At 49.1% G+C, this 21,463-nt stretch overlaps 1 long non-coding RNA gene and 1 other non-coding gene across 2 annotated transcripts in view; one reads left to right on the top strand and one right to left on the bottom strand.

Moving 5' to 3' along the window:
- The first annotated feature begins 333 nt into the window (after positions 1-333).
- The window catches only part of LOC122454864, a 28,554-nt gene continuing 7,424 nt past the window's right edge, over positions 334-21,463 (top strand). The window contains exons 1-2 of the long non-coding RNA XR_006273545.1: positions 334-370; positions 8,135-8,219. This is a non-coding gene — a long non-coding RNA (uncharacterized LOC122454864). The remainder of the gene's footprint in view (positions 371-8,134; positions 8,220-21,463) is intronic.
- Positions 21,046-21,118, bottom strand: TRNAR-GCG. The gene has a single exon. It is a non-coding gene; the product is annotated as a tRNA-Arg (tRNA).

The following is a 21,463-nucleotide window of genomic DNA, read 5'->3' as shown; positions in this document are numbered from 1 at the left end:
ACTGGCCCCCTGGGGCTGACTGTCTCTGCGACACCCCACAGCCTTGGGCAAGACTCTGCATGTCTTGGGCACAGCTGCAGGTCCCCAGGGTGAGAGTGACAGGGACCTGCCGTCCTGTGCTCACACACACCTCTCCAGGGCCTGAGGTCCTCCCCAGGAGGCTTCTCTGTCCTTCAGAAGAGCCCTGGAAGCCAAGCCTGCAATCCTCCAGACTAATAATGGTAGCAATGACAGTCATAGTAACCAGCGCTCAGCCTTTGTGCTAAGCACTGCAAGTGTGAAAGTGAAACTGTTAGTCACTCAGTCGTTACTTTGCAACTCCATGGACTGTAGCCCGCCTGTAGGCTCCCCTGTCCATAGCATTCTCCAGGTAAGAATACTGGAGTGGGTTGCCATTTCCGTCTCCAGGGGATCTTCCTGACCCAGGGATCAAACCTGGGTCTCCTGCGTTGCAGGCAGATTCTTTACAGGGACGCCCAGTGCTATACATGCTAAGCACTGTATATACATTCTCTCATTTAATCTTCATTGTTGTCTCCATTTTATGGATGATGACCCTGAGCCTTAGAGAAGCTGGGTAACTCTCCCTGGGTCACACAGCTGAAACAGAGGAGCTTGGACTCAAATTATGGTCCTCGGGCGGTGTCTGTTGACCACTGCCTCCCAGCCCCAGGAGGAGTGCCCAGACTCACAGGAAGAGGCCCAGAGCAGGGACGGGCCAGTGGGCTGCCAGAATTATCTATGTCACCAGAGATGGCCCAGGATGGGGACTCAAGGAGTTTATGCCCAAACAGGGCCTGATGTCCGGGAAGACGGGAGGAGGAGGAAGAGGCTTGTTTTCTGTTGCCATTTATGAAACACTTCTGTGAGTACTCACGCGTGTGCCTCCAGGAGTTCTAACCACACTCCAGAAGGCAGCACCCATTTCATCCCCGTTGTACAGATGGGGAAACTGAGGCTCGGAGAAGGGAAGTGATTTGCAGCCAAAAGGGGAAGAGTCAGGCTCCTCCAGCCCCCTGAGGCCCGGGACACCCCTAACAACCCAGGCAGCATGCTTGGCATGTGGATGAAGCCCGTCTTTGCTTTCAGAGATGGGAAGAAAAGAAATGAACAGAGGGAAGGGCCAGGGAGTCTGATGGTACTCAGGCGTGATGCTAGGTTGAGGGCCCTGGGGGAGAGCCACCCCTGAGGCTGGGCAATAGGAGGGCTTCCTGGAGGAGGAGACGCTGGAATGGCGGAGGAGGGAAAAGGGCAGTCCAGGCTGGGCCTGGCCAGAGTCAGGGTGCAGGATGGGTGGGCTGGCAGGTGCATGCAGGGCCACAGAGGCACCGTGGAGGTAAGGGTGGGACCGGGCACAGGGGATCCTCAGCCCCTGCTGTGTTGGAGCTGGTGTCCCCATTCTACAGATGAGAACAGTGAGGCCCAGTTTCCGTGGGCAGATAATAGGTCAACCCCAAGTCTCAACCCTGCTTTCTTCACTCCAGCAGGGTGGTTTTGGAGGCTGGGGCCAGGGTCAGGGCTGTAGCAGGTGGGAGTTCATGGAGCAAAGACACAGCCACAGGACCAGGTCAGGAGCCAAGCATCAGTGCCAGTGCTGGGGGAGGAGGGGGGCTGGAGGAACTGCGGACAAAGGCAGGGCCATCGGTCCCCCAGATGGGGCTGGCCTCCCAGGGCACGGCCAGGGCAAGGGCTCTTGGCTCAGGTCAGGTGGAGCCTCTCTGGACCTTCCCACCAATGGTGGGACAACTGCCCTGGGAGGGGTGCCTAGGAGGGGGATTCGCCCTGGGGAGCCTGGGAGGGAGAACCGCCCTGGGGAGGGGAGCCTCTTCACAGAGTCCCCAGGATCCAAACTTTGTCATCGGGCAGGAGGCTGCTTCCTAAAGCTTTGGAAGGAACAGAGAAACACGGAGTCCTGGGGTCGCTGCCAAACCCAAAGTTCGCTCCCAGGCGAATGCCGCGGAGGGGAGAAGCACTCGGCATATGGAAAACCCAGAGTCTTCCACGCTGCCTGCCGCCGGGAGCGGCAGCCGCCCCGCCACAGCATGCCGTTCCGTTTCCTCTCTGTTCCCTCCGGGGCCTTCCGGGGACATGACTGGGGTCCCTCCAGCCTGGCTCTGCGTGGCCGCCAGCCATGGGCCCCCTGGGAGTTACAGCACGTGTGGAGAGGCGCAGAGATGGGAGGTGGGGGAGGACAAACATGGCCAGTGGGGAAAGGCACGGACTCTGCTTGGAGAGCTCAAGGAGGGCTTCCTGGAGGAATCGGCAGATGACATACACTGGAATTAGGCCAGAGTGGGAGGGGTGTTTCCACCTGGGCATGTATCTGAGATGTTGAAACACAATGAGATGGAGATTCATAGGTGTTAGGAGAGTTTTGCCCGGAGTTAACATGGGAAGCTATAGGTGAGTGAGGCCAAGGTTTGAACGCAGGCGACCAGCCCGAGGCCTGGGTCTATGTCCAGGCACATGGAGTCACCTTGACTCCCAAAGAGGCTTCCTGGGGTGACAGGGTGGCTGCCGGCAAAGGCGTGTCCTGCTCATGCTGGGGTGTGACCAGAGTGGAGGATCCTGGGAGGACTGAGGAAGGGGACCCCCTCTGTTCTCGGGGGCTGGGCTGACGGAGGAGAGTGGATGGATGGGAGGGGGAGACAGAGAACGGGGCTGCAGATGCACACGCAGCGGGAGACCTTCAGACTCCTTCCCTGAGGTGCTCAGCGTGCCTGGGGCACACGTGAGTGTGTAACCCAAGTGCGACTGTGCGTGTGCACATGTCCACCAGCACGCTACGAACAGGCGGTGAGTGAGCGGGTGCGCGGGAGGCCAAGGCCCAGCAGACCAGCCCTGATGGCGCCCAGGTGTGTCCGAGGGCCCAGCTGCTCCCTGGACAGCTGGCCATGTGCCCGGTCGGGGTGGCAGCTCGTGTCCTGCCACATGCTGACCACCCACATGTGGGCAGCTGACCCTGGTGGTTTGGTGGCGTTGCTATGTGGCTGCAGTATCCACAGGAGGAGGAGGGCCAGGTGTCTCTGGCCGTCTGTCCCTGGGGTCCCCTGGCCTGTCTGCTGAGCAGAGAGGGCGGGACAGGAGCACTGGAGGAAGTTGGAGCAGGAGGGAGATCTGCATTCCTTCCAAGGGCACCCCCAGAGTGAGGGTCAGGGCTGAGGACAGACGAAGTGGAAAGAGAAGCAGGGGGCAAATGGGTGGGCGGAGGTGAGAGCCCAGCCCAGGCGTGGCTCCCCCTCCGCAAAGGCCCTGCCCAGCCGGCCCAGCGCCTCGCGGCCAGCAGCCCCAGCTTGACTCTGGAAGGTCACCCTGGATCCCCAGCGTTGGGGAGGGGATCGCCTCTGCAGGGCTCACGTGACAGCATCTCAGACCACACCGGAAACTGGCCCAGGGGGTTCCTGGACCATGGAGGAGCCACCTGACCTCTGGGACTGGCCTTTCCTGGCCCGTTTGTCCTGGTCCGTCCCACCAGACCTCCAGGAGGGCCTTCCACCCACCCCGGTGCCCTGGCACCACCTGCTGGCTCTCTGCACGGGGTGCCTGGTCCCCTGGAGCTTGGGGTCCACAGACCTCCCTCCAGCCAGGGACCATGTGGACCAGGATACCAGGAGGACCGTTTACCAGCTAAGGTGGTGCCCCCGTGTGGCAAGAGCCCAAACACAGTTTAGAGCGCCCTCTACCCGCTCCCACCACTGACTTTATATGATTTCTTGATGAGCTTTAAAATGAGTGTGTGTGTGGGGCGGGGTGGGGGACGCGACTCACCTTAATTCCAACTGTGTTCGTTTACTGAGATTTCTGTCCCATCACGCTGCAGCAAAACCCTGCCAACTGACCTTGCATAAAAGCTAGCTCATTTGTATGTGGTTTGGATCTATTTTAAAATCACATGCATGCTAAGTTGCTTCAGTCATGTCCGACTCTTTGCTATAGCCCACCAGGCTCCTCTGTCCATGGGATTCTCCAGGCAAGAATACTGGAGTGGGTTGCCATTTCTTTCTCCAGGGGATCTTCCCGACCCAGGGATTGAAACCATGTCTCTTACGTCTACCTGTAAAATCACAGGCCCCCAATTATTTATATTAAAGTAGTAAATTAACTTCCCAGGGGTTACCCTCGCCCCATGTCTGGCTTTATCCACAGAACTGGGGTAGTGAGATGGACAGGGCAGGTCTGTGTGCTCAGAGGGCTCACGGACCATCAGGGGACAGAAGTTCACAGACGCTCCATTTCCAAAGCCTTTGGGACGCTGATCCCCTTAACCCACAGTCTAAGACAGTCACGTAGATATTAGGAGCCCCATTTTATAGATGCAGGGCCTGAGGTTCACGGTCATGCAGTGAGGGAGGCCCTGGGGCTGTAATGAGAATTAAATGGAATAACATGTGTAGAAGGACTCGGTGGTGTTTGATGTGTAGCGGGTGTGCATTCAATGTTTAAAAATCAGAGATGGGACTTCCCCGGTGGTCCCGTGGATGTTTTTCAGCCACCCAGTCACGTCTGACTCTTTGCGACTGCAGCATGCCAGGCCTCCCTGTCCCTTACCACCTCCCGAAGTCTGCCCAAGTTCAGGTCCGTAGCATTGGTGATGCCATCCAGCTGTCTTATCCTCTGACACCCCCTTCTCCAGTGGTGAAGACTCCGCATTTCCAATGCAGGGCATGTGGGTTCAATTCCTGGTTCAGGGACTCAGATCCCATATGCCTCATGGAGCAGCCAAAAGATTTTTTTTTCGAAAAAGGAGATGGGTACAGAGATTCTGCATAATCCGCGTCTTCTGACTTTGAGTTTAAACTCTTCTGACCTCTGGGGGGCGCGCTCCTTGCTGTGCGGTGTACCATGGTCCCAAGGCAGCGCGTGCTGTAGCTGGTTCTGCAACCAGCTACGTTACAACGTCTATTCCTCTGGAGCTGTGGCTTCAGCCCAGGACAGGGCATGCAGGGACGTGTGCCCCAAGGAGGGGACTGAACCTGGAGAGGAAGGAGGTGAGGGGGCAGGCAGAGGGTGCCCAGTCATTGTCCTCTTTCCAGCTTTTGTTGCTGTTCCGTTGCTCAGTCGTGGCCGACTGTCTGCGACCCCCTGGACGGCAGCACACCGGGCTTCCCTGTCCCTCACCATCTCCTGAATTTGCTCAAATTGAGCAAACTGTCCATGGAGTCGGTGATGCCATCCAACCAGCTTCACTGGTTGGGATCATTTCCGCTTAGGTGTTTCAAACCCAGTTCTATAAGCCTGGGAACCTGGCCCGATGTGTCTGGTTTACAGACTGGTTCCAGGTGGGCTGGACCCAGACACAAAATGTCTCAGCTTTTCTGCACTCTCTGGCTCCGTCTGGACTGTGTCACCTCACCCTTGCCCTCTTCTAAGCCCTTGGACCCTTGTCAAAAGCCCGGGCAGCTGAGAACCGCAGTCTCACATCCAGGGCAGGGCTCCCCTCCCATCTGATTGGACACCTGGTGTCCCCTGGGCGGCCGGCCCCATCGGGATGCTGACTCTCATGGGGGAGGCGATGTGAGTGCAGGGGCCACCCCAGGGCCCAGCTCCCTGGCAGGCTCACCTGGCCCCTGGGCAGCAGGTCCTCCCGCGCCTCTGGCCGCCAACCAGCACCCACCCTCTCCCAGGTGGCCGTCTCAGGTGAGGAGGCAGCAGGGGCCCAGACCCCATCCCTGGCCCTTCATCCTCTTGGCCTTTGGGAGACTCACACATGCCCCTCCCCCACCCCCTCACAGTCCTCTGCTTCCTCTCCGCCACTGTCTGTCTTTCTTGGTCTCTCTCGGCTCCCTGGAGAGGCCTGCTGGGGCAGGGCGGCCCACCTACTGCCCCCAGAGGTGCCCGGCCGGCAGAGAGAAGCTCTGGCAGGAAGCTGGGGGAGGGGTGGCGGTCACTTCCTGTGGTTGCCTGGGGGTGATGGTCAAGGGCAACACCCTCCTGGTGCCAGCCGCCCAGCCTCCCTGAGAGTGGGCTTTGGTCCTCAGCCAGCAAGGCCGTGTAGGCGGCGGCATCCCATGCAGGACGGGAAAGTAACGCTGGGACGTTTCGCAGAGGTGTGAGCCGGGACGAAGGAGTCGGGAGGACGCTGCTGCGCCCGGGAGCAGCAGCGATAAAGGAGTCGGGAGGACGCTGCTGCGCCCGGGAGCAGCAGCCTGGGGAAGCAGGGAGCCCGCTGGAGGGGAGGCGCCTGACAGGTGCACAGTCGCCCCAGTCGCTTGAGGACAAAGCTAAAAAAGGCAAGAAAGACCTAGCCTCTCCCTCTGTCCTCCCTCCCATCCCCAACTGCGGTTTCCCATTGGCTGGGCCCAACAGGAAATGGGGGCACAGGGCAGACAGAAAGGGGCGGGGACTGGATTGTGGATGAGCTGGTGCTGCACCTGGAGGATGCTCACAGTCACCAAGGCTCCGGGTGGCTCTGGGCCCTGACCACCAACGCCCGGGCCCCAGGGGAGGGCCCCCACTCCATCCTCCATCCCCACTCCATCCTCCGTCCCCACTCCATTTCCTTAGCCAACAAAGGTCTGTCTAGTCACAGCTACGGTTTTTCCAGTGCTCATGTCTGGATGTGAGAGTTGGACCATAAAGAAGGCTGAGCACCAAAGAATTGATGCTTTTGAACTGTGGTGTTGGAGAAGACTCTTGAGAGTCCCTTGGACTGCAAGGAGATCCAACCAGTCCATCCTAAAGGAAATCAACCCTGAATGTTCACTGGAAGGACTGATGCTGAAGCTGAAACTCCAGTACTTTGGCTGCCTGATGCGAAGAGCTGACTCACGGGAAAAGACCGTGATGCTGAAAAGATTGAGGGCAGGAGGAGAAGGGGGTGGCAGAGGATGAGATGGTTGGATGGCATCACTGATTCAATGGACATGAGTTTGAACAAGCTCCAGAAGATGGTGAAGGACAGGGAAGCCAGGCATGCTGCAGTTCATGGGATTGCAAAGAGTCAGACATAACTTAGTGACAGAATGATAACAACAATATCCATGACATTCCTGGTATCTCAGCAGGACCCTAGGAAGAGAGGGCTCCATGCCTGCCCGCCTCTGAGGACCCTGCCATGCTGGGAGTGGCCGGTGGGAAGCCAGGCCTCGGCCCCACTGCAAATGCAGAGATGATGAATTCCAGGGTGTTGCAGGGGGTGTGCAGGTCAGTGGAGCCCCTGAGCCTGGAGCCTGGAGTTCTCCTGGGCTCCGGACAGAAGGCACCTCTTGCAGGCCTGTTGTGTGAATTATGAGTATAACAGCACTCACCATTTATCATTTGCTTATGCCATCCTATGGACCGCTTTGGACGCAGCTAACTTATTCACAAAAATGCACAAAGAAAGCATCTCTCACACAATGGGGGTCAGTTTTTCCACTGTGATCCTTGCCATCCAGGGACATTTTACCCTACAAATGCTGACCCCCGATGGCCTGCACCATCTAAAGGAAAGGGGCCCCTGGCCCCATCTGGGCCATTATCTTTGTGTGTGTTGGGGGGGTAGGGGTGGGGAGCTGCCCTGACTTATGTTGAAAGTGAAAGTGTTAGTCACTAAATTGTGTCTGACTCTTTGCAACCCCATGGACTGTAGCCCACCAGGCTCCTCTGTCCATGGGATTCTCCAGGCAAGAATACTGGAGTGAATAGCCATTTCTTCTTGAGAGGATCCTCCCGACCCAGGGATCAAACCCATGCCTCCTGCACTGCAGGCAGATTCTGCCATCTGAGCCACCGGGGTAGCCCTGACCTGTAACACACCTCCTTGCAATGGAAGCCTCAGGGGCCTTGTTGCTCAGTAGCCATGGGCCCTGTGGCTCCCAGAGTGGGGCTGCCTGGCTGGGCCGGGTCTCCCAGCCCGTGGGCGGAGCCCAGCGGAGCCCCTCCGTCCTGGGCTCCCCTTTGCCCGATGGCTCGCTTCCCATAGTGTGACCAGCGCAACTGTCGTTTCTGAAGCCAGTGGTGGACTCTGGGTGATCATTTACAGATCTGGAGGGGCAGATAAGGCTGGCACGGGTGCCAGAGTGTGTGTCCTTTATGGGTCATAAAGAGATGGCACCCCCGGGGGCCGCACTCCTGTGCCAGCACCCCCCCGCCCCTGCCCCGGCCTCTCTCTGACTATCTTTTATTGTCCACTCTTATCTTGCTCCCTCCCCAGGCCCCACCCTGCTGCAGATCGCAAGACCATCGCCTTCTTCAAACCGCTGCTGGGTTTTCCTGACCTTCTGCCCCACGCACAGAAGGTAACTTTATTAGCAGGGCTGGTGAGGGCTTGGCTGGGGCCCCAGCCTGGGATGGTCAGAGAAGGGTTGGGGGCAGGTGCGGATTTTGCCAGCGCAGCAAGGACCCAGAGCCACCCAGCTTGTGGAGAAAGGAATTAAGGAATCCAATCCAGGCTGATAGCATCTTGCCTACCTCCAGCGTATTTTCCCCTGTCTTCAGCTCACAGGGCTTCCCTGGTGGCGCGGGTTAAGAGTTTGCCTGCAACACGGGAGAACTGAGTTCAATCCCTGGGTCGGGAAGATCCCCTGGAGGAGGAAGTGGCAACCCACTCTAGTATTTTTGCCTGGAGAATCCCACGGACAGAGGAGCCTGGTGGGCTCCAGTCCATGGCGTCTCAAAGAGTCAAACACGACTGAGCGACTAACAGTTCCTGCACCTCAGAGGCAAGAATTGGGGGAGTGGATTCCATTGCTTTCTCCTTGTCTGACCTTTCCCCACATAATGACGACAGCTCTGATCAGAGAGCAAGGCCACTGAAAGGGACAGCTGCCCCGTGTCACCAGGGGCCACTAGGGACGCCTAGATCTCTGTCTTTGCACCTGGAAATAGATTCAGGCCCTGGCTCTGTGTCCATAGCTTCTCATGATAGTGACGAGAAGTGTCGCCCATGGGTGTGGGCAGCCCCTCCTCAGCCTGAGAGGAAGTAAGAAGACATGGAATCAAATGATGAGGGCTTTGGGCAGGACTCACTCCTCCTTTCTGCGGGGACTGAGCCTCAGTGTCTTCATCTGTGAAATGGAGCCAAGATTCCTACCTCACGGCCATCATGCAAGGGGTCCTGCGTGCTGAAAGGGCATGCCGTGTGCTATCGAGTGGAAAGAGGAACGTTTCAGAATCATGGGGACCTGGTCCAGATCTCAGTGTCGCCACTGGGCAAGTCGACCTCTCTGGGCTCCGGTTTCTTGCTTGCAGAGCGGGGAGCGTGGAGGCCACTTCTCCAGAGTTGTGAGAATTGGAGTCAATTCTGCCCTTGGCGGCGGCACATGCTCTGCAAATGGCAGCAGATGGTGCCGGTGCTGAGAGGAGATGTCAGTGGCCCCGTTTCACAGGCCGGGAAACGGAGGCTCCAAGAGGGGGTTCAAGTGAATGGTGGGGCTGGGTCAGCCCCAGCCCATCTGATGCACACACACCCCACTGCCCGCTGAGCCTCTTTCCCTCCTTGATTGACCCGGAGGAAATGTTTGCTTCTGGAGGGGCCCAGCTGTCCCCACACGTTGGCCAGAGGCTGGGCGTGACCATGGCTAACGTGGCATTTGCTGTCTTTCCCTGGACCTGCGGTGACAAGCGAACAACTGTTACCAGGAGTCCTGCTTCCCACCACCAGCAAGGGAGAGATGTTGATGGCATCCGGGGGGTGGGCGTTTGTCCCCCAGCATTCAGACTGGCCAGGGTTGGGGGGTGAGCTGAGAAGGGGGTGAGCTGGCTCCCTCCAGCCCCGGATCATTTCAATCACTCCTCTGGTGCCCAGCCCATGTTTGTTTTGTCATTCTGGGTTTCAGCCCTTTGGCCAGTGGGAGGTTAAAGATTACTGAGGCAGCTGACAATAAAAGTGCCCGGCACACTGGCCTTTGACCATCCATTAGAAGGCAGTGGGATCACATTCTATACAACCGTCAACGGCAAAAGTGGTGAGGGTGTGGGCAGGGGGCACACCCTCCGTGTATTAATATTAAGAGGACAGTCACCCTTGCCTGGGCAGTTGGGCCAAGTTTCCCTTTTATCTGAGGCCAGGGCCACAATGTGGCATTGTTCTCTGTCTCAAAGGCCACCGTGCGGCCCCAGAGTGGACCCAGACGGACCCCACCTGGCAGAGTAAACACCTCCCCCCCGATGTGGCTGGTGGCAAATAGGGAGAACAGTTGTCTTCTTTTTCTGGCAGAGATACTTCCTTCTGGGTGAGTCTGGGGATCAGAGACCTCGTGATGTTGCTAACCAGCCCCCATCCTTGGCCTTAGTTTCCTCATCTAGACCATGGCTAGCTTACATTCCATGCCCCAGACAAGGTTCCTAATCTTTTCTGTGCTATGGAGCTGGGGAAGCAGAAGGTCTTAGTGCATAATATAAATCTGGAAGATTACAAAGGGAGCTGATTATACTGAAATACAGCTATCAAGATACTTGAAAAGAAACGTGGGATACAGAAAAACACAGGCTTCTTTATGAATGCATGTCAGTTACAAGCCCTAGCCAATGACCAGATCTACCAACCACTGTCATTTCTAAGTAGTGATGAGTGAAAGTTATATTGCGAGATATCTGTAACTGCAAAGTCACAGGAACCATCTGTACCTCTGTGGGGTTGTTTTTTTTTTTTTTTCGGCCTATACTTCTTTTCTTTAACAAGTTTTGTTTTGAAATAATGACTTAGAAGACATTGCAAAAATAGAAGAGTGGTCTCATTTAGTCATCACTGAGTTCCTTCCAATGGAGAAATGTGACCATAATTCTGTCCATTATCAGAACCAAGAAATTGGTTGGCACAAGGTGATGAACTAAAGTACAAATCCTCACTTGGATTGTGCCACTTGTGGCCTGCACTGGTCTTTTGGGCTTGTTTTTGGTTATAATTCTATGATGTTTTATCACACGTGTAGATTCGTACGGCCACCATCACAGTCTAGATCAGAACTCTTCTCTTGTGGCAAAGGAGCCCCCTGTGCTTCCCCTTTATAGTCCTACCCCCCACCCCCCACCGCTTTCCACAACCACCCCCACCCTGACCAATTTACTCTTCGTCTTGTAAATACAAGTTCAGTCGATCAGTCGTGTCCAACTCTTTGCAACCCCGTGAACCGCAGCACGCCAGGCCTCCCTGTCCATCACCAACTCCCGGAGCTTACTCAAACTCACGTCCATCGAGTCGGTGATGCCATCCAACCAGCTCATCCTCTGTCATCCCCTTCTCCTCCTGCCCTCAATCTTTCCCAGCATCAGGGTATTTTCAAGTAAGTCAGCTCTTTGCATCAGGTGGCCAAAGTATTGGAGTTTCAGCTTCAACATCAGTCCTTCAACATCAGGACTGATCCCTTTAGGATGGACTGGTTGGATCTCCTTGCAGTCCAAGGGACTCTCAAGAGTCTTCTCCAACACCACAGTTCAAAAGCATCAATTCTTCGGTGCTCAGCTTTCCTTATAGTCCAACTCTCACATCCATACATGACTACTGGAAAAACCATAGCCTTGACTAGACGGGCCTTTGTTGACAAAGTAATGTCTCTGCTTTTTAATATGCTGTCTAGGTTGGTCATAACTTTCCTTCCAAGGAATGTGTTAATTTCATGGCTGCAATCACCATCTGCAGTGATTTTGGAGTCCCAAAAATAAAGTCAGCCACTGTTTCCACTGTTTCCCCATCTATTCGCCATATGGTAGTGGTTAACCTGCACCAGGCACTGGCGAAACACATTCCCTTGCTCTAAAGAGGTGGACACTGTGGCTCAGAGAGGTTGGGTAATTACCTGAGGGTCACTCAGCAGTAAGTATCCAAATGGGTGCTGCCTGCATCCAGGTCTTCCCCCTTCATCTTCACCCGCAAACCTCACAGTCTCCAGAAGAAATGCCCTGGATGCGAGCCGAGAAACCTGGACTCAGGGTCCAGCTCCATCTCCTGGTAGCTGTGTCATTTGGGGCACATTCTGAACCTCTCTGAGCCTTGGTGTTTTCCCTTGGAAGATGAGGGGAAGGTGTGATATTTGCTGGGTGAACTTGGAGAGGAGGGGATTGCACCTTGGTGGAACCACGGGCATCTCCTCAGGGTAAGCTGCCCCCACCCAGGTTTCTAAGTGTGTGTGTGTGTGTGTGTGTGTGTGTGTGTGTGTGTGTGTAGAAGTGTGTGTGGGTGTGGGAATTCAGAGTCAGAGTAGCTTGGAAAATCTCAGCAGTTCCTTGTGCACACTCACAATATATAACACACACACACACACACAAACACACACACACACAGGTGATGCTTGGTGGCCAGATTATCCTTATTTTCCCATCATCTCACATGTCCCTTGACAGCCAGCACACCTGGCCCGAGGTCCTGACAGATACAGGCTTCTGGAAGAAGAGCAGGTGGAGATGGTATCTGGAAAAATTCTGTGCTACCAGTTGCCTGAGGCAATTTGTGGAAAACTGCCTTCGTAGTCTACAAATGGTTGAATAAATAAATGAATGAGTGAATGAATAATCTCAAAGTAGCATGTCATGCGGAGTGTTCTGAATTAGCTGAATCCTTTTGATTGCAAATGAGAGAATTCCAACTCATGTTGGGTCGAGGTGTAAAAGAGTTCAGGTGGTAAAACACCTTCCAGGACAGGGTACTGATGACCTCGGAATGCCTGGAGATGGAGGCTTGGACAGCATTGCTGGCTGGCTCTCTCCCTCCATCTTTTAATCATCTCAGCTCCTCTCTGCACGCTGCTTCCATGTGTGTGCAGAACAGACGGGGAGGAATATACTGCCCCAGACAGTTCTGGAATCACACGCTTTCAGCTAGTGACTTGAGAGCAAAGACAACTCTTCTCCATTGGGTCTATCCAGAAGACATTCTCGGGGAGGGCCTGACTGGCCTCGCATCCTATGGCCATGTCTGGACCAATCATGGTGACCAGCAGGCTCAGCCTGGATTGTGGGCTCATCCTATCAGTTAGGGGATGGGATCTGTTCCCCAAACACCCAGATGAGGAGCTGGACTGGACTGAAAAAGACAGCAACAAGATGAAGCTCGTCAGGAAGGTGACTGGATGTCCGGGGAATTGCCTGAGAATGTCCAGAGAAGCTCTTCAAGGACAAGAAGGGAATTCAGGAACTGCCAGTACATTGTCAATGACAGTATTGATCACTTGGAACATTTGAATGCATGCTTGGAAATGTTTATTGAAGCTATTTAATATTCCATCCACATTTGTAGCTCCAAACAAATCCAGACTAAACTAGCAAAGACGTATAATGTGGCCACAATTTAAAGAGACCACGCCAATGGTCTTCATTCATTCATTCACTTATCCATTCATTCCTCAAATGTTTGTTGCATGCCTGCAACCTGCTATTGGACATAAACTGATGAGTGAAACAGAGAAATTTCCTCCATTTTCCCTGATGACGTCACTCACAAGTGTGCATGGACTCCCAATGCCTGAGGACAGAGTGAGGACTGCTGAGCCTGGCCATCGAGGCGTCAACCATCCAGCTCAGCCTCGCTTTCTAACCTCAGTCCTCACTGCCCTCATGGGCAAGTTTCTTTGCAGGCCTCTGTGCTTTTGTCTGGCTTTCCCAATGGCTAAGCGGGTAAAGAATCCGCTTGCAATGCAGGAGACACAGGAGATGCGGGGTCTATCCCTGGTTGGGAAAATCCCCTAGAGGAAGAAATGGCAACCCACTCCAGTATTCTTGCCTGAAAAATCCCATGGACTGAGGAGCCTGGTGTGTTACAGTCAAAATCAAATGGGCCGAGGAGCCTGGTGTGTTACAGTCCAGAGGATCACAAAGAGTCAAACATGACTTGAGTGGCCAAGACATGTGTATGTACCTTTGTCCACAATTCCGTTTTGGAATGCTCTTCCTTAGCCTCTCCCCAGCTCCCCCTGAAGCCCCCTCAAGGTCGGCTCCTACACCACCTCGTCTCTGAAGCCTGGGTCCCCCAGTCTTTAGTTGCAGGGAACTGAGATGCTGAGGGTTGAGAGCACGGAATGACGGCCTTTCCCCCAGCTGGATCCACGTGGAGCCCTGGACTGTGCGTCTCTACGTGTACCCTCATGGCTTTCTGAGGTATTTGACTCTGGTTTCTCCCAACAGCATCACTGGTTTACTAATTATCTTAAAAACTGTTAGCCCATTTGGTCTTCCCAATGATCCCAGGGGGCATGGGTAGTAGCCTGTTTTAATGATAGGAACATTGAGGCCCAGGAACTTCTATTTCAGGTAACACTGTGGACCAAATGGACACTTCTCTTACTGGAAAAAACTACAAATCTTGGATTGAAAAAAATCTTAAATGCATCCTTGAGATGGTGAGAAAAGAAGGTCTATGAGGGCAGGTTGTGAGTGAAGATGGAGACTCAGGAAGGCCAGCAGAGGGCTGAAGCTTGTTTTTGCCTTGGGGACACGTGTTGAACCAGGTGAAGGTGAGAACCGACTTTATATATCCTGAGAACAGGGCGTCAGAGGACACAGTTCAGGACCTGCTCGAGATGAGAAGTTGGTTCTGAAGTTAGGAGTACAGGAGGGCACACCCTCTTGTGAGACAGGACTCGAAATCAATGCTCCCCTCCCGAGACTGAGAGGGAAGACGTCTGTCTTGGACTGTGGGGCTGGGTGAGAGGGAAAATGAAGCTTCCTCTGAGAATCTGTAGACAAGGAGGGTTTGTAGCCCAAATTCACGCAGCCTGGGAGCCCAAAGAATTTCAAGCTGAGACTTTAAAGTGGCCCCAGACTGGTGGTGACTCCAGGTACCTACAGAACAGAATAAACACGCTCTCCAGAGGAAACTGTTTCATCCCAGGCTTTTAAACACTTTCCATCTCTCCATGGAAAATGAGCAACTTCAATGTAAAAATCACTAGACAGACAAGACAATGAGATGGGGAGGGAGAAAGCAAAATCAGGTACTGCATAATCAGCCTTTCAACAACGTCAGATATCAATATTATACAAAAAATGCACAAAATTGTGTTTAATATATTTAAGATATAAGAGGAAGTTTGGAATGAGTGGGAAGAAAGTAGGTTAGAAAATGAACTCCTAGGAATGTAAATAATATATTAGAATTGGAGTTAAAGACTCAATGGACAGACTTAATAATAGTTTACAAAAAGTTTAAGAAAGAATTAGTATCAGAAAAAGAATACACACACATAGACACACAAGCACACACACATGTTTTAGGTGTACATCAAAGTGATTCAGTTATATATAACTGAATGTATACCTGAAACATTGTAAATCAACTACTATATACTTCAATAAAAAAGAATTAGTGAATTTGAAGATAAAAATAAGGAAATTACTGATAAGTAGCTTACAGACAAAGATACAGAAAATATGAACAAGAGTGTAAGAGACCTAAAAGATAAAGAAAGAAGTCCAAATGTAGTCTAATCACAACTGCAAAAAGAAAGAAAAGAAGAAGGGGAGCTCCCTGGTGATCCAGTGGCTAGGATTCCGTATTCCAATTCAGGGGGCCTGGGTTTGATCCCTGGTCAGGGAACTAGATCTCATGTGCAGCAGCTAAGAGTTTGCATGACTCAACAAAGATAAAAGATTCTGTATGCCACAGCTAAGACCTGGCACAACTAAATAAATAAGCAAATATTAAAAAAAAAAAAAAGAAAGAAGAGAAGTAGAAAAGAAAAGACGAGAGAGAGGGAGATGACATGGGGGTGGGGGAATGGGGCAAGGCCAGTAGTGTGAAGGGGTAACAGTTGAGAACTTTCCAGAATTGAGGAAAGAACAATTCCCAGAAGCAAATTGAAGTAAAACATAACACAATGAAACCTCAGGGCACCAAAACCAAAAGATTCTAGAAGAAGGTTTTCTTTTATAAGAAAAGATAGATAATACATAAAGGGCTTCCCTGGTGGCTCAGTGGTAAAGAATCTGCCTGCAGTGTGGGAGACATGGTTTGGGAAAAACTCTTGGAGAAGGGAATGGCTACCCACTCCAGTATTCTTGCCTGAATACTATGGAATACTATGGACAGAGGAGCCTGGTGGGCTACAATTCAAGGAATAGCAGAGTCGGACATGACTGAGTGGCTAACACACACACACACGCAAAGGAGATATATGCTGGCAGTTGACTTCTAAGCAGAGACAATAGAAGTCAGAAGACAGTGGGATGGTATCTTAAATGTGCAGAGGAAAAAAAAAATCAAACTGGGATTCTAAGTGAAAATATCTTTTAGCAATTGAGATTAAATGCAGTTTTTATTTAAGACAAACAAAACCAGAAAAATTGCCACCAATAGACCTTCACTAAAAGAACTCTGAAGGATATATATACGTTAAGCAGATGGAAAATGACTCCATGAAATGTATGAGCGGCATGAAGGAAGGGAGATCCAAGAAAGTGGTAAAATGTGGGTTAAAAATGGTGTTTTAAAAAAATTTATTTACTTATTTTTTTTGCTGTACTGGGTCTTTGTTTCTGCCCAGGATTTTTTTTTTTTTTCTAGTTGTGGCAAGCAGGGGCAACCGTCCAGTCGCGGTGCATGGACTTCTCGTTGGTGGCTTTTCTTGCTGTGGAGCACGGGCTCCAGGGCATGCAGTCTTCAGCAGTGGCAGCGCGAGGCTCAGTAGTTGTGGCTCCCAGGCTATAGAGCACGGGCACAATAGTTGTGGTGCACGCACAGCCTTCGTTGCTCCATGGCACGTGGAATCGTCCCAGATCAGGGATTGAACTCGTGTCTCCTGCACTGGCAGGCAGATTCTTTTCCTCTGAGCCACCAGGGAAGCCCCCCACAATTGTCTCATATGGACAATGTAAAACAAAGCCTGGGAGTATCTGGTATGTGATGCTCATAAACGGTAGTAGTGATGATGTTGTTGTTGATGATGACGGTATAACAATTGCAGGATGGTTACATAGAAAGAGTGAAGGATTAATATCAAGGAACATAGGTTTGATCATTACATTTCTTGGATGGTAAAAAATCTGCCTGCAATTCAAGAGACCTGAGTTCAATCCCTGGGTTGGGAGGATCCCTTGGAGAAGGGAATGGCTACCCACTCCAGTATTCTTGCCTGGAGAATTCTATGGACAGAGGAGTCTGGCAGGCTGCAGTCCATGTGGCTGCAAAGAGTTGGACATGACTGAACTACTAACACTTTCACATTAGGTGAATGAGTTGAAGAAAACAAGTTTGAGGAAAAGCTCTGTAGTTTTGTCATACATTAGCTAGGAATAAAAATAGTGCTCTTAGAGTTTCTGTGAGTAATAAATTAGACAATGCATATAAGACTCTAATCACAGGGCTTGGCACATGGTTGAAATTTTGATTTCAGTTTGAATCTCAGCTTCTCAAAGGATGGAAATTGATACATGGTTTAAGAGGATGAATGGGGATCAATCACTTATGAATGTTAATAACAAAAGCTACCATAAATTGAGCATCTACTATATACTAGGCACTATGCCATAAGTTTTGTATATATTTTCTTTTTGAATCTTTATAGTATCCTTGTGGTCAGTAGCATACTTAGAGTAGTTAACACCCAAAGTCAATGATTTTTAACACTTCTTCTGTATAATAAAATGTTTAGTTATGATCACATAATAATCAGTGATAATTGTTTTCTTGGCTGCTATTTTGTTCTTAAAAACTAACAACCATAAAAAAAAACTTACCAATGTTAAGTACATTTTAAAAAATAATTTTATTTATTTGTTTTTGACTGTGCTGGATCCTGGCTGTTGTGTGGGCTTTTCTCTAGTTGAGGAGAGAGGGGGCTACTCTCTAATTGTGGTCCATGGGCTTCTCATTGCCGTGGTTTCTCTCGTTGCAGAGCACCAGCTCTAGTGAGCACCGGCTTCAGTAGCTGGGGTTCCTGAGCTCGAGAGCACAGGCTCAATAGCTGTGATGCAAGGGCTTAGTTGCCCCATAGCATGTGGGATCGTCCCAGACCAGGGATCAAACCTGTGTCTCCTGCATTGGCGGGCAGATTCCTCACCATTGAGCCACCAGGGAAGCCCAATGTTAAGTACATTTAAATTCAGTAAAACCTTTTATTCATGAGCTAAAATATGCTCATGTCAAAGACACCATATCTCTCAGTTTGCGAGCTTGAATAATTCCCACCATTATGAACTTACTTTCCAAATGAACACATGGAACTGAGTTTATGTGTTGTGGGTGCAAACCATTTAACTGGAAGTTCTTTGCATTAACTTCCTTGTAGGATACAATATTTTATAAAGGGTACATTATAAAATGTGCTAATTTTTAAACTTGCCTACATATTATTAAAGCTCAAATGTGATAGTAGCAATTATTTAGAACTTAGATCAAAAAAAGATTTCCCCCCTCCAGGAGGAGTATTTTATTACTAGCATTATTTAGAATGGCCAATGCATGGTGTTAATAAAAAGCAGAGTAATGCCTACTTAGCTTTATTATTGTTTTCAAATTATGTATAGACAATTGTCTGCACCCAGAGTGGACTACTCTCATGGGGCCACACTTGGTACTATGATATGCCACTGACATAGTATTTCCTTTGAAAATTTTTATCTCGGTTGGGACTCTCATTTTTGAATTTCAAATTTATTCTATCTTCATGCTTCATTCAAAACTTTCAATTTAATATCTATCTTTCTATACCTATCTATCCATCTAAAATGTATGTGAATGTGTGTATACACACACAGCACTTACATGCATAATAAATAGCCCATTCTAAAATGTACTATCATGCTATATGATTTTTTTTTTGTTATTTTCCCTTAAGGTGTCTTGAGGAGATTTTCAAATTAGTACATGTAGGAAAAGCTACCTCATTAAAAAATGGTTACTTGGCATTTTATAGAGTGGAGGCACCATCATTTTTAAAGTAACTTTAAAAATTGAGATGTAACATACATAGAAAAATATACACAGACCACAATGGTATAAATTAATGAATTTCTTAAAAGCCAACCTATTTGTATAACCACCACATATATCAAGCAATAGAAAATTATCAACACCCCAGAAGCCATTGTTTCCTTCAAATGTACCCTCTATCCTGACTTCTATCACTGTGGCTTAATTGCTTGTTTATTTTTGAGCTTTATGGGAATGGACTCATATAGTATGTAAAAATTTGTATCTGGTTTCATGAGATTCATCCTTTTGTTGCATATTTCAATGGTTCCTTTATCAATATTTGCTCATTGATCTGTCGTTTCTGTTGTATGACCATACTAAGATTTATTTATCCATTCTACCACTGATAGACATTTGGGTTGTTTATCAGGGGGAAAGCATTTAGTCTTTCACCATGATGTATGATGTTGTTGTTGTTTAGTTCCTAAGTCATGTCTGATTCTTTCGTGACCCCATGGATTGTCGCCTGTGGATTCTTTACCACTGAGCCACCAGGAAAGTCCAAGTATGATGTTAGCTATAGTTTTCTTTTTTTTTTTGTAGATACCCTTTTGCAGGATGAGGCAATTTCTTTCTGTTTGCTGAGTTTTTAATCAAGAATGAGTGCTGAAATTTTTCAAATGCTTTCTCTGCATCTATTTAGATAATTATGTCAGCTTTCTTCTTTGTTCTATTAATATGGTAACTTACACTGATTGATTTTCAAATCTTAAACTGTTTCATTTCTAGAATAAACTCTAGTTGGTTATGATGTATTATCATTTTTATATATTGCTAGAATTGATTGCTAATATTTATCAAGGATTTTGTGTATTTTTATAAGGGATTTGGTTTAAAACTTCCTTTTCTTTTTTAACAATTTAGTTAGTTCATTTATTTTTGGCTGTGCTGGGTCTTCCTTGCTGCGAGGAGGCTTGCTCTAGAGAAAGAGAGGGGGCCACGCTCTAGCTGTGGGGTGCCGGCTTCTCACGGCGGTGGTTTCTCTTGTTGCAGAACATTTGCTCTAGGGCAAGCGGGCTTCAAATGTCGTACACGTGGACTCACAGCTGTGGCTCCTGGGCTCTAGAGCGCAGGCTCTAGAGTTGGGGCACATGGGTTTTAACAGTTGGGGTGCAGGGGTTTAGTTGCTCCTTCCCTGATCAGGGATCAAATCCATGTCGCCTGCATTGGCAGGTGGATTCTTTGCCCGTGAGCCTCCAGTGGCAGCTTTCCTTTCTCTAGTTCTATTAGTTTTTGTTTTCTATTTTGAAGCCCCGATTTTAAACGCACACATGTTCATAATTTTTACATCTTTCTGCTTGATTGATTCTTTTATCATTATGAATTTCACTTCAGTACGGCTTCTTTTTGTAAGGCCTATTTTGTATAATAATAATAGAGCCACTCCAAATTTCTTGTGCTCACTATATGCATGGTACCTTTTACGCCATGACTTTACTTTCAAACAGTCTTTGCACTTAAAGTACATCTATTGCAGACAGCATTTAGCTGGATTTTGCATTTTGATCTAGTCTGACAATCTTTGCCTTTTGATTTTACTGTGTGACTCATTTTTTAAAAAAACTGATTACTAATTTGGTAGGGGTTAGGTCTATGATTTTGATATTTGTTTTCTGTGTATTTCTTCTTGTTGTTCTGTTTCTCTTTTTCTGTGTTAACCAAATTTTCTGATGTTTTATTTAAATTCATCTTTATAGCTATATATATTAACATTGTTTTCAATGGTTGTCCTAGAGATTACACTAGGCATCTTTATCTGCTTAGGATTTGTATTTCTATACAAATTTCAGGTAAAGTAGAAGAACCTTGGGACAATGGTTTCCTTTAATGCTATCACATATATTACATCTGTATTCATTATAAACTTAATAATACAGTGTTGTTGTTTTGCTTTAAGCAATTATATGCCTTTTAAAGACATTAAGACAAGAAATAAATACATCCTAAAATTTACCCACATGATGGCCTTTTCTGGTGCATTTTATTCTTTATTCTTTCCTATAGAAATAAATTACCATCTGGTGTCATTTCCCTTCAGATTCCTTTAGCATTTCTTTTAATGTTGAGCTCTTTCTTTCTCTTTTTTTTTTGGCTTTTTTGCTTTCATTAAAAAAATATACACATATATTTATATATATTTTTGGTTACGTCAGGTCTTAGCTGCAGCATGCGGATCTTTAGTTGTAGCAGGTGAACTCTTAGTTGCTACATGTGGGATCTAGTTCCCTGACTGGGAATGGAACCCAGGCCCCCAGCATTCGCAGTGCAGAGTCTTAGCCACTGGACCACCAGGGAAGTCCCTGTTTTCATTCTGGAAGAACAGTTTTTTTTTTAGTTGGTAGTTTTATTTTTCTTTGTGTACTTTGAAAACGCAATTTTAATACATTCTGATCATCACTGCTTCTGATGAAAAGGCATTATTTAATTTTATTCTTTTTCCTTTCTATGTAAGGTACCATTTTTCTTGACAGCTTTCAAGAATTTCTGTCTTGACTTTTAGCCTTTTCATTATGAGGTTCTTGGGTGTCATTTTCTTTGTATTTATCCTGCTTAGAGTTTGTTTAGTTTCTCTCTTTGTAACTTAACATTTTCCACCAAATATAGGAAATTTTAGACCATTCAGTTCAGCTCAGTCACTCA

This window comes from Cervus canadensis, chromosome 17 (genome assembly GCF_019320065.1).
Source record: "Cervus canadensis isolate Bull #8, Minnesota chromosome 17, ASM1932006v1, whole genome shotgun sequence".
NCBI lineage: Eukaryota > Metazoa > Chordata > Mammalia > Artiodactyla > Cervidae > Cervus > Cervus canadensis.
This window is presented reverse-complemented; position numbering and strand designations above follow the sequence as displayed.